The sequence below is a fragment of the Arvicanthis niloticus genome, chromosome 4, assembly GCF_011762505.2.
Source record: "Arvicanthis niloticus isolate mArvNil1 chromosome 4, mArvNil1.pat.X, whole genome shotgun sequence".
Classification (NCBI taxonomy): Eukaryota; Metazoa; Chordata; class Mammalia; order Rodentia; family Muridae; genus Arvicanthis; species Arvicanthis niloticus.
Window position 1 is genome coordinate 86,984,132 of NC_047661.1, and position 12,178 is coordinate 86,996,309.

The window sequence follows — 12,178 nt, forward strand, 5'->3', positions numbered from 1 at the left end:
TCCAGGCTTACAGTGGGTATACAGCTTAGTGCCATGAAAGCAATGCATACAGTGCAACAGGAAGCACATTTGAATATGGTTCTTTTCTGTAGCTATGGATAGTCTGGTCCCCTCTGCTGAGGCTGGGAAGTAACAGGCAGTCACAGCTCCCAGTGGACCATGTGATGGGGCAGACAACAATGAGACCCTACAGTGTACTGAATTGCTAAGCTATGATTTTGGGGAGGCTGGGTATATGAACTGCATCTTCAGTGACACTTTCAATGTATGATAAACTTCTTGGAACCAAGATCCATTGTAAGTCAAGAGGCATTCAGAAGAATGCACCTTTTTCTCAAAGCTGTCTCTCTCTTTGACTGTTCAAGAGTACCTAGGTCTGTGTGGAAAGCCCAGCTTTGGTACCTCTGCTTGGAGAACTGGAATGAAGACCTTACTGAGGGAGTCACACATGTCAGAGGAGGAAGTGGGCCCAGTACCAACCAGTGTATAAGACAGCTGTGGGAACCTTGCAGATGGCCAAGGATGACAGAGGCTTTCTATTTCCTCAGCTACTCCCAGGGCTATTGCTCAAGATGGCCTAGGACCATCTGTGCCCACTCCTCCAGTGCTGAGCTTGCTGGGGCTCCTGCTGTATCCCTTCAGATTGCAGACTTCTAAAGCTGTGGTCCCTTTCCATACCTCATGCTGAGGTGGGGCTCCATCTCCTTTCTACACCCCACAACCCAATCATCCCTACAGCCAGCACGGTTATATCTGCCACTCCCAGATCCCTTGAGGATCAGCCTCAGTGTCCATCTACCTGCTCATGAACCACCAAAGCAGCCTAGGCTCAGAACATAGAAGAGACGGGCTCCAGTGCAACATTCTGTTGTGATTTTCTCCCCAATACCTGGATAGCAGGGAGAAGGCAAGGTGGGAGACAGGGGGTCTAGCACTTGAGAGCTGCCTTTTCTCTTTATGCTCTAGAAGCAAGAAGTGCATTTCTGGACAAGCAGTCAGGGATGGAGCAATCAAGAAGAGTTCAGGATAGACTACGCTGTCTTAATGGGATGGCCCAAGAAATGGTGGTCAGGGAAGTGCCCTCAGGAGCTGCTAAAGCACAAAGAGGGATCCCTGGATGAACCCCGGAGGTTAGCTTCCCAGTATTCAATATTCCCAGTATTCAGAGACTGCATTCAGAACATAACTCTCTCGGTGAAGAGCCCTGGGTAGGGCCAAAGGGAACCACCACCAACAAACACACTGTGCAGAACTCTCCACCCCACCCAGCCCCCAGGGACCGTTCTACACTCTGCATCCACAGCGGTGCACTGTTCACAAGTTTCCAGGGGACCCCAGGGTATGAGAAGGCTGAGTTCCCTCAGGAGCAATGGGTACAGTGAGCATCTGAGAGAGACAACAGACACCACGGAGGACCAACTTCCTGTCATGTGACTTATGCAGTCACATGACAAAGTGCTCCCCTTAGGCCTTGGCCACACATTCTCCTAACAGCTGGAGCTCATGGAGCTATTAGTGAGGAGTGCATGGGATGACTCAGCTCAGCCAGTACAGCCTGAAGCATGGCAAGCGGAGCCCCCGTGGCTTCCATTGCATATTCACAGCACAGGTACATGGAGAAGCAGGTAAGATGACAGAGACCTCTGCCAGCCTGTGACTTTCCAAGACTCTAGTTGGCATCTCTCCCTCCCCAAGGCAGACTGAAGACCCAGTTGGAATGCAGGAGGCTTCTCACCATGGCAGGAAAATTGCCGGGTCAGGGTGTGGGCAGCCACAGTGACCATCTCGCTGCAGGACGGAAGCAGCTTTGCTGACTGAGAGTCTGCGGCCTGGACATCCCAGCCGTGCAGGTCTGAGGTCAGCACAGGGGAGCCAGGCCCACCGCTGGCTTTGCCACTCCCATGGAGCACCAGGAGGGCACGCCATCTGCTTCCAATAAGCTGGCCCTCAGCTCTGGAAGGAGGTGGGAACCTCTTCACCAGGCCCAGCTTCCTTTCACACAGAATGGATGCTGAGGGTAAAGAAGGCAGGGAGGAACCAGTTCCAAGAGCAAAGGATCTGAGAGAGGCTTGTGGATTCACTCCAACCCAGTTCTTCAGTAATTTATTCTTGCCACGCCATAGCTGATCCAGCCCTGTCCTCCAAAGCAACACATGCTAAAGGCTGGATCCCCAGAGAGGTGCTAGTGAGAACCAGTACACCTTTAGGGGTGGGTCTGGCTGGAGGTCTTTAGATCATGAGGGAGTATGGGACCCCCGGCAACCTCCTTGATCCACCCTCTCTTCTTTTTGGTGCCTCGAGTGTCACCACATGAATATTTTCTCCCTGCCACAGGTCCACAGTAATTGGGGTGGTAATGGATCAAGGCCTCTAAAACTGAGCCAAAGACAGACATTTCAAGTACTTTGTTGTGGAGATAGAAATGCTGACAACAAATACAGCTTCAGCAAGCCCCAGCTCCCTCCTGCTCTGCTGCAAGCCTCTGGCTTGCTCCCCCTTGAAGACTTGACACCCCTAGGGGCTCTTCCTCTGCTCTACCCAGCCAACCCTCATCTCTCAGCTTAAAGCCTACTTTCTCAGGAGTCTCTTCAGACCCACCCTTCATTCACAAGCAGTCATGCTGGGAGCAATTAGACTTGTTAGTTAATTGGGGGGGGTTATGGTTGTTGTTTTCTGGGGTTGAGAATTGAACCTAGGGTTTTGCTCTTGTGTGTTCTATCACTGAGATACATCCCCAGCCCTGTATTTTAGAACTGATACAAATTCCTGCTGTCTGCATCTCTTCCTAGGTTGCAAGCTCCATGGAGATGGAGTATGTCTCTCTTCCTCATGACTGTACCCCTACAGTCCCTCGCAGAGCCTGCCACAGAGTCCATGACCAATAAATCCTTAAGAAATGAACAAATGATCCATGCTTCATTGATTTTTCTGGAAGTTTCCATGTGTACTCTTCAATTGTTTCATCCCTGGCAGATCTTTATGACACAGTGGGTGTGTACATTCATTATACAGGTTCAACACCAGGTCACGAGTCAGTCAGTGTCCCAGGCTCCATACTTCTTCACGGCCTCTGAGGGAAGGACAGGCTGATAGAGAAGAGAGATGTGCTGTAAGGTTCAAAATCAGAGAGAAGGGCAGAGTGAGAGACCAGAGAAGGGTGCAGATGCTGCAGAACCTTGGCAGCCAAGGTCTCCATACTTCTAATAATCTTGGCCCTGAGGGAGGGACAGAGAGATGCCCACTATTCTAGACCACACCTCTCACACCCCATTCATAAAATGAACACATACGAACATGGAGAAAAGGGAGGAGAGGGAATGGCCACCTGTACCATCACCTCCAAGCCCAGCAGAAGAGCATCTCTCCTTCCCGATAGGAGAAGCCAACCATCCTGGGGTCATACCCAAGTACTGCTTGTGATGGCTAGGCAGTCAGACAGGTATGAGCCACTCAGCCATTTCTCCTCTGGGAATGGACAATAACAAAAATGAACATGGCTGTAGCAGTAATACTTTAAAACGGCGTCATTCAATCTTGCTTTTCTTATTCAGCCGCCATGTTCCCGACTAGCCTAGGCCTGCTGGCCATCTGCTCAAGCCACCAGCTCAGGCAGCCAGAGACACCGGCCCTGCCACCCACAAGACGCCAGCGTGGGAGATGGCTCTGCCAACCTTCCACACTATCTTCTCAAGGCTGGGCTTAGCCCAGACCACCCCACCATCCACATGGGCCCAGTAAGAATGAGATTCTAATGCTTAGATTATCCAAAGGCTTTATATATTTGGTAATGCTCAATAACAAGATGCCCACACAATCAGAGGTGTAATCTAATACCCGACCTAGATATATCAACTACCTTAGGCTGCTAGAGACAGGCGCACATCTGCTTCAATGTTGCCCTCTCCCTGATGCTCTCTCCCCTAGCTCCTCCTCTTTCTCTCCTTACTCCTCCCACCTTAGCTCCTCTCACCTTAGCTCCTCCCAACTTGTGGGAAAAATATCTTGCTACACACGGCTAGTTATGGTGAGGCTTCCAGGAAAACTGAGTGTCAAATCAGGACTCTGTGTTCCCAGGGCCTCTACTGCCCCGTGGGGACCATTGTTTGGACACCAGGAGGCTTTTGGTGGCAGGCAGTGCTTATTCCTTTTGACCTGCGATTGCTTTAGGAAGAAGAACCCTTCTATCCATTCCCCAATGTTCCAGACTAGCCCAGGCCCAGGCCAAGTGCTCAGGCCAGAGCAGAAACTCTGCTGATTTCTTACTGGTGACAAGACCAGGGAAGCCTAGAGATGAGTCCCAGGGCCTGGAGGAAAGTGTATGGGGCACAGAGGAAAGCAAAAAAGGAAAGAAAGGAAGGGAGGGAGGGAGAGAGAGAGGAGAGAGAGAGAGAGAAAGAGAGAGAGAGAGAGAGAGAGAGAGAGAGAGAGAGAAGAAGAAGAAGAAGAAGAAGAAGAAGAAGAAGAAGAAGAAGAAGAAGAAGAAGAAGAGAGGGAGGGAGGGAGAGAGGAGGGAGGGAGAGAAGGAGAGAGGGAGAGAGGGAGAAATGGAGGAAGGTAGGAAGGAAGGAGGAGAGGAAAGGAGTTGAACTGAATAAAGCAGATTTCAGAGAAGAGGCCACAACAGGGTTCAGGATACCCTGCAGGGGATGGCCTGGACTGCTACTTGGAGGTGTGGTGTCAGAACCGCAGCCAGTGGGCAGGATGCTGAGAAGGAACAGTAAAGTGAGCCTGGACCTTGTCCTAGAGGTCGGATCAGGGAAGCAGAGCTTCCTAAAATGGAGCCTTCTTAGAATAGAGCCTGGCATACAGCATGTGCCTAATAAATATTTATCGAACCAGTGGATAAGAAATGAAGTTTGTCCACCAGTTACCACATGGTAACATGTGACCCCAATCAATAATCAATCTCCCCCCCCCTCTCTCTCACACACACACACACACACACACACACACACACACACACACACACTTAGGGCTTGTGGATTCCTCTCCTCCTACCACAGGCAGAAGTCACACACCAATAGCCACCTCTGGTCTTCAGCCCTTCCTGTTTGATCATAATTCAATGGATAAGCTTAATTTCATGGTTACTTATATTGCCTCCAGAATAAGAGGTTGCTCAGAAACCTGAAACCACCCCCTCCCATTCTCCACCTGCTTTGACACCTTTCCTCCATGGATGCACAGGTCCATTTCTGTTGTCCATCTCCTTTCCCCCAACTGTGGGACTTCACAAACCTGCCTTCCCTCAAAGTCTTTGTCCAGTCTCTAGGGAATGGGTTAGTCCTGAAGATCTAGCCCCCCCAACCACCACCCACCTCAAGAAGGCCATAGCAGAGGAGCAGAAGGGCTTGTGGCCAGCCTGTGGTGAGCCCCAAGGTGAGCTGCTTGTGGCCAGCCTGTGGTGAGTCCAAGGTGAGCTGCTTGTGGCCAGCCTGTGGTGAGCCCCAAGGTGAGCTGCTTTCTGCACTTCTCTACTTGTAGCTCCCCCTTAGTTCCCAGGGCTCAGATCCCCATAAAGCCCCATTGAACAGCCACAATCGGGTTTGGCCCAGCCTCAGCAAGAGGGACCCACACCCACATGTGCCTATAAACAGCCGGGGAAAATATGTAAACACTTGGCCCACTCTCCAGAGCAGAAGGACCCACAGCTGGATGAAGGGGTGCATGCAGGTGCAGACCACACTGCTGGTTTGCATGAGCGGAGCTGGCCAAAGGCAGGCCTAGCCAGAAGGTCAAATCAAAGACCATAGAGACCCACCAGTGGCCCCAGATCACTGCTGTTTCTCAAGAAAGCCGATGCTTGTTTTTTCATTCAGACAAGGGCAAGTTTTCTGGGATTAACAAAAATTCCAGCCTTTGCTTTTGGCTAGAATTATTATACAACTCAACGCAGAAACAGTGGACATCTTGCACTAATAAACACTGGAAGAAGTATACATGGATCAGATGGAGAAAAACGAAGAAAGCAGTAAAGACTGAAACTGCAGTTTAACAAAATCTTTCCAAACATGGACTCAGCAGTAATGGAAATAGGAAACTTCATTTTAGAAACGTATTTGCTTAATCTAAAACCCCTACAAAAAAAAAAAAAAAAAAAAAAAAAAAAAAAGGCTAACATGTCCCCCCAAGTGGTCAACAATATGGGGTTCACAGGGAAAGAGCTCAGGTAGCCCACAGATACAGTAGTCTTATCTGTGGTTTTTGCTTTTCCAAAGTTTTAGTTACCAGTGGTCAGCCACAATCCAAGAGTATTAAATGGAGAATTCCAGAAAGAAACACTTTCTGGAAGTTTTAAATTGTTCCACACTGTTGTGTTACTCGACAGAGCCCTAGGCCAACCAAGCCTCCGACCAGGGCGGGTTTGTCCAGCATGCCCGTGTTCTGTATGCTGCTCACCCGCTAATCACTAAGTGCCCTTCTTCATCATCACACCAGTGCTGTGGTATCACAGTGCTTGTGTTGAAGTAACTTAGTTTATCAGTAACGGCCATGTAGATCCTCAAGTAGAGACACTGGCCGTTTGGGCATGGCAGAGGGAGGCCTTAAAGTGTTCCCTTTAACTGAAAGGTGAGATGTCTCAAGAAAAGAGTTGTGAGCTGAGGTTGCCAAGATCTGTGGTAAGAACGAATCTTTCATACTCAGGATTGCAAAGAAAAAGAAAGAAATCTGTGAAGTTTTGCCTCTGTACCTCAGATAGCAAAAGTTTCAACCACTGTGCATAGCAAGGGTGAGCTTAAGGCGGAAAAGGTGGGCCTGGAGGTGGGGCTCACTGGTAGGCACAACTCTCTCAGTGTGTTCAAGACTCTAAGTTCAGTCCTTAGAATCAGGGGCAGGAGTAGAAAGAAATGACATTCATCTTTGTGTGTGTGTGTGTGTGTGTGTGTGTGTGTGTGTGTGTGTGTATGTATGTAGAGTTTGGTACTATCAAGTTTTATGTAGTCATAGGATCTTGAAGCACACTTCCCGGCTACAGAGAGCATCTGTGTAGGAAGAGGTTTTACTTTTAAAACCTTTTGAAAATTTAAAATGTCATATTTTTACTTACCAGAATAAGCAAAGATTTAAAAATATGATAATGCCAGTGTTGGCACAAATACAAGGACACGGTATTCACATACACTCTGATGGTATTAGAAACTGTCATGCTGCTGCTTTTGAAAGGCAATTTGAGAACATATATTCAAATTTTGAATCCAAACACTGTTAGTCAGCTGGCAACTAATCCGGAAATATAGTCATCTTGGCACCGTTTGCAGTGACAAAAATTATAAACAATTAAATGTCCATCAAAACTAAAAAACTGGTCCATTCATTTCTCCACAGTAGACTTCAAAGTCGTTACAAAGAATGGGTAGATTTACTGATATCAACATGGTCGTGGCCTGGTGTTAACTGAGACAGGCTGCAAAATAGGATGTCTTCAGTGGTGTGTATGTGTACGTGTATAGTTTTATATATCTATATCTAGATCTATATAGATAGATACATATTACATATATTGACTTGTAGCTATCGATATACTTGTTTATGTAGACATACATTTTAGGAGAAACAAATCTTGAGGCATGCGCCTGTGGGGAGTAGGCAGGATAAAGGCAGAGTGGGTGGAACGTGCTAAAGTCTTACAAACGCCTCTCTGCTGTTACATTATTTGCCATGATTATAATAATTTTTGTTTACCCAGGCAGCCTTCACCAGGGCAGTGTCTACTGAGGCCATGGAGTTAGGGGCAGCACTTGAGATCTCAGACCAGTGAGCTGTCAAGATGCAATTCCAGCCTAGGAGAGCCACAACTTTGCAGCTACAACCCATTAGGGACACATCACAGGCAGTGCCTAGTTTGAAGGAAGGGCCCCCAAAGGTAGAGACCAATGCGTTTAGGGACAGTCGGGTCACAGAAGATAATTATATTTTTATATTATTTCTCTCTCTCTCATTCACTGTGTGTGTGTGTGTGTGTGTGTGCAAGAGGATTACACCTGAATCTCACTTTTATCTGATTGAACAAAGCTCAAGACTTAGACTTTAAAGTTGCTACAGACATTAGTTAAGATATTCCAGACTATTAGGATAAAATGAATGTATTTTATACATGAGAGTGACATAAATTTAGGAGTTTAGGGGGGACAAAATGCTTTGGCTTGATTATTTTCACTACCCTAAAATGTACATCCTAAAATTCTCATCCCAAAGACAGTGGCATCAGGAAGTGGGGGTTTTTCATGAGGTGACTTCGTGCATTATAAGAGACTCCAAGAAATCATAGAATACCTTCTACTCCAGGCAGACACAGCAAGAGGCACCATGTGTGAACCAGCGAGCAGGCCTCATCAGACAGAAATTTTGCTGATGCCTTGATTGTAGACACTTCTCAGTTTCCAAAATCTAGAGAAACAAATCTTTCCTGTTTATAGCCTGAGCAAACCAAGATGGGACTCCTGAATGGTGTGGGGGTGCTACATCAGGTCCCAAAAGGGGCAGATGGAGGGAGTGTTCAGCACGTAAAGGCTAGGCTCACAATCAAGGGGTCAGAAGGTGTTCTGAGGGGTGGGAAGCTCCAGAAGAACAAGCCTAGACAAGAGGTCATATAGGGCCGTGTCCTCTCAGCACATTCGTTCTAGATAAAAAGGCAGATGGACAGATGAACCGACAGACAAATAAACAGGCAGACACAGCTCCTGGGGAAGGAGGCTGTAACAGTTTGCTTTCTTTTGCTATGATGAACACTATGGTCTAAAGCAACTTGGAGAGGGAAGGTTTGTTTATCTGGGTTTACAGATTAGAATCCATCAGCAGAGGAAATCAGAACAGGAACTCAAGCAACAACAGAGTCAGGAACTATGGCAGAGAGCTGATTACTGGCTCGTTCTCCATGGCTCATGGCTTGCTCAGCTTGCTTTTCAAATACAGCTCAGGACCACCTGCCTAGGGGATGCCACTGCCCGTAGTGGGGTGGGACCTCTCTCCCACATCAAATATTAAAATACGAATTGACAAAATGCCTTACAGACTTTTGCCTACAAGGCCAATCTGATGGAGGACATTCCTCAACTGACACTGCCTGGGGTGGGGGTGGGGGGGACCCAAACCCTGGCCCACAAGAGCACAATTCACACAAGAAATCCTCTGAAAAGGTAAAGGAAAAGTGAAAAGAGAAATACATGTACGGGTGGCTGTTGGAAGATGGGTTCCTAGCCAGAAGATCTTACAGCTCCATCAGAGAGGGAGAAGCTAAAAATGCCTCAGGACAGAAAGACCTCCATCTTTGTTCTCCGTGCACATCACATAGATCCCTAACCTCAGACTAATAGAAGCACCATGGAGTCACATGAACCACAACAGGGACATCAGGTCCTTACTAGGACTGACACTTTAGACTTGGCATCTGTGAAGTGGAGGTGGTGATACCACAAGGTGGTTTGAGAATGAGAGCTAAGATAGGCCCAAAGGTTACTTAAAAGCATCTCCAATCATATCCACTGATGTGATCATCTGTGTTCTCTGCAGGCAGAGTCAGCCTAGTGCCTCTTCTCAGGCCAGTCCAGTCAGGGTTGTTCTTCCTTCTTCCGCTGGTAAAACCCTGTTCACATTCCAAGGCCTCCCTCCTACGTCAGATCCTCCATCAAAACCTCTGCCTCCCTGCCCAGAGGAGGAACAGCATGCATCACCTTCCACCCTTCTCAGCTGGGCCAAAGGCTGTTTGGTCTGTGGACTGGAAGGTCTGGGCAGGAGCTGTGTTGGCGGAATACTTACCTGGCATTCTGCCCCTGGCACAGAAGTGGCTGGCTAAGCACCTGTGAAATGCCCACAGGATAGAACACCTTCCCCTCGTCCTGAAATTCCCTCCACCTTCTTAGGGAAGGAAAGATCAAAGGCCCTGCATTTCTTTCTCCTCAGTCACATGAATTCTTCTGTTTGGTTTGATTCCAAAGAGACTGCCGGTCCCCAGAAGCTCAACTCAGACACCAGTGGGATTCTGAAGGTCCCTTACTGGGAAAGAGTGGCTAAGGACATCGAAGGCACAGCTGGGAAGGAAGCATACTACGCGGGGTATATCACCTGACTTCACTTCAACTGTCCATAAATGGCCAGCATCTCTCTTCTCCAGCTGCGCACAGCTGGCCTGTTTCCTTTGCCAACCGGTACTTTTCTTCCCTCTCAAAAGAGCCAGGCCTCTCTCATAGGATCTTAGATTTGTGTTGAACAGGTTTCGGGATAAGGAAATACGAGTTAGAGCTGCCCTCTGCTGGCCGCTGCTGGAAACTACCTTTTCTCTGGTGATGGAAAGCTGCTTTCTCTAAGTTAACCCACCCAACCCCAGCACGCTGTCTTATGGCTCTCATTTTGACCTTTTGGATGGAGTTTAAACTCTCTGGCCTGGAAAAATTGGATCTAGGTCCAATGTCCCTTCCCAATCAATCTCTCCTCCTTCACACGCTGATCCACGAAGCCTGACCCAGGTCTGTATGTGTTAGACCTCTGCCAACGCTGTGCTGGTCTTTGCTCCATGTTCAAGATTGATTCCGGTTTTGCCTCCAGCCTTGATCTCAGGTATACCAAAGGCCAGTGTTGCACTGGAATGTGTACAGACAGACTCGGAGTGTGAGTACACGCGTGTAATACCTAGTCAAGTTGTGAGAGCATATTCCAGCCTTTTCCACTTCTAGCTCCACCCCCACTAACCCCTGAGTGGCTTCATTGTGCAGTCTGGTAGAGTCCTTCCAAGAGAGGCAACATGACTGTCGGGTAGGTTTCTGATCATGCCCAGACCTCTTGACCTTACAAGAATAGTTACTGGCTGTCAGGGAGAGTCAGGGGCAAATCCCCGGACATGTAGACTTCTCACCTTCCATATATATATATGTATATGTATATGTGTGTGTGTGTGTGTGTGTGTGTGTGTGTGTGTATATACACACACACACACACACACACATTTGAGACAAGGTTTCTTTGTGTAGCCCTGACTGTCCTGGAACTAGTTCTGTAGATCAGGCTAGCCTTGAACGCACAAAGATCCAACTGCTTCTGCCTCCCCAGTGCTGGGATTAAAGGCACGTGCCACCATTGCCCAGCTTAAAAATGTATTTTTAAAGCAGATGTCTTAGTCACTGTTCTATTGCTGTGGAGAGGCTCTGTGACCATGGCAACTCTTATAAAAGAAAGCATTTAATTGGGGCTGAGTTACAGTTCAGAGGTTTAGTTCACTGTCACTGTGTCAGGAAGAGAGAGAGAGAGAGAGAGAGAGAGAGAGAGAGAGAGAGAGAGAGAGATATTAGGCCTGACTTGAGCATTTGGAAGATCAAAGCCCACCCCTAACTTCCTCCAACAAGGCCACACCTATATGGGGACCATTCCTATTCAAATCATCACATTCCACTGCCCCCCCCATAGGCTTGTAGCCCTGTCATAACACAAAAATGCACTCAGTCCATCTTCAAAAGTTGCCACAATCTATAACAGGGTCAATACTGTTTAAAAGTCCTAAGTCTCTTCTGAGCCTCATGCCAATCTCTTAATGGTAATCTATAAAGTCAAAGCAGAAGCAGATTAGGTACAGTTACACAGAAGGCACATTACCAGTCCCAGAAGCACGGTGAGGGAACACCAGACCAAAGCAAGATGAAACCAGCGGGGCAAACTCTAAACTCTGTATCTTCATGTCTAATGTCACAATGCTCCTTCTTCAGATCTCCAACTCCTTTCAGCTTTGTTCATTGTAACACACTTCTTTCCCTTGGGCTGGTTCCACACCCTGTTAGCAGCTCTCCTGGGCAGGTATCCCGCAGCTCTGGCATCCCCAACATCTCGGGGTCTCCAAGGCAACCCAGGCTTCACCTTCACAACTTCAGGCAAAGGTTTCTCGGGGGCCTTCATGCAGGGACATCCCTCACACACATCTGAACTCTGTGGCTTGGTCTCAGAGGGAGACTCCACAACCCCCCTTTTTTTTTTGTATTTTTGACTTAAAGCCAAAACCATGTGGCTGAAGCTGCCAAGTTCTGTTGCTCGATGAGGCTGGAACATGCCCCCCTTGTTCAAATATATTTTCATCAGCTTTCTGATTTTTTTGTTTGTTTTTTGAGACAGGGTTTCTCTGTATAGCTCTGGCTGTCCTAGAACTCTCTCTGTAGACCAGGCTGGTATTGAACTCAGAGATTTGCCTGCCCCCCTG

At 47.9% G+C, this 12,178-nt stretch overlaps 1 long non-coding RNA gene across 2 annotated transcripts; it reads right to left on the reverse strand.

Annotated features, from left to right (window-relative positions):
* Nucleotides 1–2,134: 2,134 nt before the first annotated feature.
* On the reverse strand, nucleotides 2,135–11,942 carry LOC143442096 (uncharacterized). Of its 2 annotated transcripts, XR_013110017.1 has the most exons (3): nucleotides 11,584–11,942; nucleotides 8,275–8,388; nucleotides 2,135–3,107 (listed from the first exon to the last, which is right to left on the reverse strand). It is a non-coding gene; the product is annotated as an uncharacterized LOC143442096 (long non-coding RNA). The 2 variants fall into 2 exon arrangements; XR_013110018.1 differs by lacking the exon at nucleotides 8,275–8,388.
* Between the last annotated feature and the right edge of the window lie 236 nt (nucleotides 11,943–12,178).